The following is a 6,850-nucleotide window of genomic DNA, read 5'->3' on the forward strand; positions in this document are numbered from 1 at the left end:
CTTGATGCTCCCTTTCCCCTGGGCTCTCCTAACCCTCTCTTTGCTTCTGACACTCAAAGATATCCCTCAGCTGAGGCTCCCCTTATATCATGTCATGGAGTAGGGGAGAAAGGGACCTAGGATGGCAGCTTTTGGGCTCCTGGCACAGCACACATTCACCACAGTACCACCTTTCCTAAGTTGGGCCTCGGCTGTGGGGCTACCTGTTCACTCCCCTCTTCCTCAGGTGAGCTCACCCACATGCAGCCTCAGCACGCACAAGAGCAGTGGGATCACACTGTGTCCGTCTGGTGGGCGGGCCCAGGGCCCTGGCTGGGAGCTGGAGCCAGCAGTGGCATTGGGGGCCCTCCCAGAGGATACACAGCAAACCCAGGAGTGGAAGAAGGTGGCCTTGGCTCCTGCATTATCTACTCCTGGTCGGGCAGGGAGGCAGCTGCCTCTGGCTCCAGCGGTCCTGCTGGTTGTGAGATTTCAGACGTCCCTGCTTCAGTTGCCTGCTGCCTCCTCTCCCTGCAGAGGCTTTACCCAGTGAAGCAAAGTGACCATAAACCCTGGCAGATGGGGAGACTGGGCCTGTGGTGAAGCCAGTGGCCATTGGTTGGCTCAGTGTCATTTGGGCTGAAGCTGAAACACCAATTTGCAGCTCTTGTGGAAGACCGCCACTCTCCAGGGGGCCAAGGGCTGTGGGTGTGTCTCTCACCCATGGACGGACAGACTGCCCTGCCCTTCTCCCTCCAGGACCACCCTCCGAGCTGACTGAGTCTGTTGGTCTCTCCAAAAAAAGGGTTCTACTTGGCATCAAGGTGCTCAGGGACATCGGTGGTACAAAAGGTGCTGATTCTCTGCTGATCACAGAACTGAAATGCTCTGAGAAATGGACAGATGGCTGCAGGGCAAGTCCCAGCCAAATGTGCAGGCCCCTGGGAGCCCACAGACTACTCTGTGGGAAGAAGAACCCCACTGCCTCAGGGAACATGGGCACATCTGCTGCTGGGCTAGCCAAGGCCAGGCCGGGCTGTCCCTCCCTGTGCTCGGGGCTGCCTAGTAGAACTTTCTCTATGATCTCTTCTCAGTTGTGGGTGGACTTTGATGGCTTCAGCCAGTCTCCGCAGAATCTAGGTGCAGTCAGTGGTGGGGCGCTTTAGAATCAATGCATTTGAAAGAGCCAAGTCTAAACGTAAAGCTTTAAACATGTGTAAACCTGCATAAACCTGGAACTTATCTAATACATATGTAGAATGAACTTTGAAATAAGGGAGATGATAAATAGAACCAAGATGACTTTTTTGTTTGTTTTTAAATTAATAATGGCTTGATCTTGGAGAAAAATCTTTTGGGAATTTTCAAATTTCCAAAAGCTATTAACCAAAGAGGAAAGTGCTTACTTTAGTCTGCTATGTGCTGCTATAACAGGATACCTGAGACTGGGTAATTTACAAAGAATAGAAATGTATTGGCTCACAGTTTTGAAGGCTGGGAAGTCCAAAATCAAAGTGCCGGCATCTAGCAAGGGCCTTCTTGCTGTGTTGTCTCATGGTGGAGGAGCAAAGAGAGCGTGAGATAGAGAAGGAGAGGGGGCCAAACTTGTCCTTTTATAAGGAACCCACTCTTGGGGTAGAGTCCTCATGGCCTAATCACCTCTTAAAAGTCCCACCTCTTAGTGCTGTTACAATGACAATAAAATTTCAGCGTGAGTTTGGGAGGGGACCAACATTCACATCATAGCAGTGCTTCTCTATGCACATTCTCCAGTCCCTAGTTCCTTTTCTCCTATTCTCACCCCATACTTTCTATGCCTCAGGCAAGTCTGGGTTATTTTCATCTGATCAATCCATATATGTTCATTTGTTAAAAGCTTACTATGTACCTAGCATTGTAAATAGAAAAAAGAGCATCTCTATATGAAAATATGTAGAGGTGGAAATTGCTTACTGAAAATATATTGATCTGATTTTTTTAAAAAAATTTTTAAAAACAAAACTCTTATTCCTTGGCCAATTAATGTGTTTCCTGCAGGATATCTTAAGTATGTGGTATGGTCATTGCTGGAGAGGTGTTTCTCCCTGCAAGCCAAATGTGGAATTATAGAATCACCTGCTTGTACACTGTCTCTAATGCACACTTCTGCACACATTTCTCCACCTATGAGGAAGTACTCCCCACTGCTGCGCCTCCTGTGAGTGTCTTCTTATAATTAACCAAAAAATCTGTGTTCCCACCCTGAGGTCCTGACTGTACCTGTGTAACAAGGACTATCAGCTGGATTTTGTTCCTATTTGAGCACAGACCAAAGGGACAGAGCTGTCTGCGTCAGTGGGAATAACCTCAGGGAGACAAAGTATACCTAGTTTTATCGCCTGGTAGTTTCAGTATTCCCACCAGAAGTTGACAGTTTACCTGCTCGATGATGAGGGGTTTATGCTTTTATTTAGTAATTGTATAAGGGAGAGCCTGCAGCTAGCCAGTTTGCTCAGTTGATTATAGTGCAGCCTTAAAACACCAAGGTCACAGGTTTGGATCCTTGTACCTGCCAGCTGCCAAAAACAAAACATAGCAAAAAAGTAAGAGCCAGAAATAAGTGAGAAATGGTAATGACTGGTTTGTTTTCTCACTGAGGGTGGATGATCTATCATCATGCCCAGGACTGTCCTGGTTTGTGCTGTTTCCCAGCATAATTAATGGCTCCCCCTCTCCCTATCATACGTGTCCCAGTGTGGGTATTAATTTTGTGGTCACCCTGGTTGTAGTGCTCCACCCCCATGAGATTTTAATGGGTGAGGCAAGAGACCTGGGAAACACTTGGCTCTACCAAGAAGGATCCACCACCTCTGTTCATCTCCGGAGGGATGTAATTCTTATCCTTCTTGTCCCCAACCTATTCCATCCCATCTAACTCAGCATGACCTGGGCAGCCTGTGTTGAGACCACAGTAAATGATGATTGTGGAACAGAGACTTGCTCAAGTCTCAGGGAGCCAGCCTGGGGTGTGTCAGATCTGATCTAACTGGAAGGTAATTAAACCCACTGGTCAGAGCAGCTTCCCTGGAGCGCTCAGATAAGTCCAGCAGCCCCTGTGGAACCTTGTGCTTCTGCAGTCTGCCAGGACGAAGCTGCTCAGACCCCCAGCCTCTGCAAGGTCTCCCCAAAGTCAGAAGCCCTGTGGCTTTGACTCCTGGGGGGAAAGCTGCTGACTTCTCTTATCTCACCCCACCCCTGGTTAGGAGTGGAGGGATGTCCTCCCAAACTTTGGGGGAGTATGCTGTGGATGCCTCTGGGAAAAGAGATCTTTACCTCTGGGAAAGAGACATCCACTCCCAGACACCCAAAGCAACTGGGAGAAAGTGGTTACTCAAACTTCTGGGTGGGTGTGGATGGGTGCGGTGGGTACAATCCCTGGTTCAGTTCTCCTGACTCTGCACATCCCACCTCCCTTCCTTCCTTGGGCCTGGGTTTCCACTTGTGGCTACCAACTTCTCTAACCCAGAAACGAGCATCACCACTCCATCCCACTAGGTTAAGGGTCTTCAGGGAAAGTTTAGGAAACTCCAAGCTCAGGAACACTGGAGGGTGGGGATCTTAATAAAACTAAATTTCCTTGTGGGAAACTCTACCTTCCACTGTCCTCAAATGTTTAAATACAGTCTAGCATTCTGCGTCTCTTTGGCTTTGCCTCTGGGTAAGACTTGGTGATCAGGCAGGGAAGTTGGGGTTGATTCAGGACATCAGGGGCTCCAGGAGACATTCAGGCCGTTGCAGAGCCAGCTGCATTGAGGGCTCATGCTCTCCTCGCACTCTGCCCTTCTTCCCCTGGAGGATGTGATTCCTGCCTCTGGGCTGACAGTCCTTGTATTCACCCATTTCTGTTGCTTGTAACAAAATACCTGGAACTGGATATTGTGTTAGAAAATGAAATTTATTGCTTACAGTTTCAGAAGCTGGGAAGTCCAAAGTCCAGGGAACACATCTGGTGAGGGTCTTCTTTGGAGGTGGCTTTGGCAATGCAGGGGTCTCACATGGCATAAAATGGCAGGGCAGAGCGAGAGACTCTCATGTGCTCTCCTCTTAAAGCCCTCAGAACCATGCACGTGACCACCATTATTAAGCTATTCACTACGGGATGGTCCTACAATCCAATCACCTCTTCAAAGCCCCACCCTTCAATTACCATAATAGGAATTCCCACCCTCTAACACTGTTACAGTGGGGACCAAGCCTCCCACACAGTCAACTTTTAGGGGGGGTCACAATTCAATACATAATAGTCCTGCTGTGAACAGACTCAACCTGCCCCTGTTATCCTTCCCCCATCATGGAGCAGTGACTCCATTGACCAGACACCAAGAACTTCCCAAACACACTGCCAGCTGTTGTGGAGGGGCAGGGGGGACAGCTCTGGGGGGAAAAGTCAGGCCTCTGCTTTGCCCCTTGCCTGCTCCTGGCTTTGCCCCTTGGTCTTTGAAAAGTCACTAAAATGTTTTATGTATTTATATATTTTTATTACGTAGGAGAGAAGTCTCTTTAGTTTGATGAGGTTGCTCAGAGCCCCTGTGGTTTTGAAGTTCTATGATCTGGGAACTTACAGCCCTGAATCAACAGGAAATTGGCTGCGCTGCCACCAGTGATCAAGAACACACAGGTCTCAGGGAGAATATTCTGGCTCTGGTTGAACTTAGCGCCATGTGGTCCTTAGAATTTTCTATGAAAATAGAAAATTTTGGCTTTGAGTTAAGAGCAGGAAAGATAACTGATTTATCACCCCAAGGAAAAGGTAATTGTGACTAATCACAGTCACTTGGGAGGCTTCCCTGGTAAAAGGAGGATGTCCATTGTCATGTTCACCCTGGTGTCTGAGACCTTCGGTCAGTGTCACTTCTTTCCATCTTCATTCAACCAATATTTATTGTTATTCCACTGCGTGAAGTCAAGCACTTACCATGTGCTTATCCCTATCACTTACTGTTTGTTTTTTTTTTTTTTTTAAAGATGACCGGTAAGGGGATCTTACCCCTTGACTTGGTGTTGTCAGCACCTCACTCTCCCAAGTGAGCTAACTGGCCATCCCCTAAACCTAACTCATTCTTTAATGACTTTAGAGTTATATATACATATATATATATATATATATTTTTTTTAAAGATGACTGATAAGGGGATCTTACCCCGTGACTTGGTGTTGTCAGCACCACGCTCTCCCAAGTGAGCCACAAACCAGCCCTTACTGTTTTTTTTATTGTGGTAAAATACACATAACATAAAATTGACCATTTTAACCATTTTTTTCTCTTCTTCTTTTTAATTGAAGCATAATTGATTGCACATATTTTGGAGGTGCAGTGTTGACTACCAATACCTGTGTATAAGAAGTGATGATCAAATCAATATTATTAGCATATTCATCGTTACAAATCGTCATTATTCTTTGTGCCCCATTTTAACCATTTCTAAATGTACAGTTCAGTAGTGTTAAATAAATTCACATTGTCATGAAACCAATCCCAGAACTTTTCATCTGGCAAAACTCAAACTCTGTACCCATTAAACAATAAGTTCCACTCCCCCTGCCAGCCACCATTTTACTTTCTGTCTCTATGGATTTGACTCCTCAAGGAACCTCATGTAAGTAGAATCATACAATATTTGTCCAGGGCCGAGCCCGTGGCGCACTCGGGAGAGTGCGGCGCTGGGAGCACGGCGACGCTCCCGCCGCAGGTTCGGATCCTATATAGGAATGGCCGGTGCACTCACTGGCTGAGTGCCGGTCACGAAAAAGACAAAAAAAAAAAAAAAATTCTCTTACTACATACAATATTTGTCCTTTTGTGACTGACTGTGTGGCAGCATGCACTGTAATGTCTTCAAGGATCATCCATGTTGTAGCATATGTCAGGATTTCCCTCCTTTTTAAAAGCTGAATAACATCTTATCACTTACTTTTAGGAAGAAAAACTATTGCAATCTTATTCTTCTAATTGTTGGTCAATGAGGAGGGACCTACCTGTCTTAAAGGACAAGAGTCATGGCTGAGGGGAAGCTGGGACCTTACCCTTCCCTTTTCCTACGTTGGTCCCCACTATGGCCTGGTGTTAAGGGATGCTTTGGGTCCCTTCTTCCTTCTTCCCAGCAGATGGCAGCATGCACTGAGCACAGCCAGCAAATTCTGGTGGGAAAGTGAGCTGAGGCTTTCGGAGAAAGGGCTGTCACACTGCTGAGGTTCTGCACTGCGGGTGTTGGATCTCCCAGTGGCTCTCCCCTTTAAGACATGAAGCAAAAGAAAGAAAGAAAGATATGAAGCAAAAGACTCCACTTATATTTATTGAGTCTGTTATATACTATGCATTTTCACACTGATTTCTCTTTTTTGTCCTCACAACAAGTCTTTCTTCTTGATTTACAGAAAAAATGGAACTCCATGATGTTAAGGGACTTGTCCAAGGTTGCACAGCTTGTAAATGGAAGTTCAGGTATTTGAGCTCAAGGTCAGTGTTCTTTCTAGCATCCCCTGAAAAGAATGTAAATATTTTTAGTGAGTTTCCTCCATTCATTCATTCATTCGTTCATTCATTCATTCAATAAGTATACTAAGCTCCTCTATGTTCTAGGCCCCAAGAATCTCCACTCAGATATTTTCTCTCATGAGTTCTTAAAGGATTAACTCAGCTGTTTGGTAACCAACAGTGTTTGGAGAATTCTTTTCTGGAAGTCTGGCAAGTCCAGTGTAGCAGGTTTCCATGGGTGGAGTTTTTCATCTAAAGACTTTGCAAAGTAACCAAGCCCTTTGTTGCTGCCTCCGACCACGTCCAGGCTGGCCCTGTCTTGACCTTCTCCCCACTTTGTCCCTTCCCCACATTCCC

This window comes from Cynocephalus volans, chromosome 3 (genome assembly GCF_027409185.1).
Source record: "Cynocephalus volans isolate mCynVol1 chromosome 3, mCynVol1.pri, whole genome shotgun sequence".
Classification (NCBI taxonomy): Eukaryota; Metazoa; Chordata; class Mammalia; order Dermoptera; family Cynocephalidae; genus Cynocephalus; species Cynocephalus volans.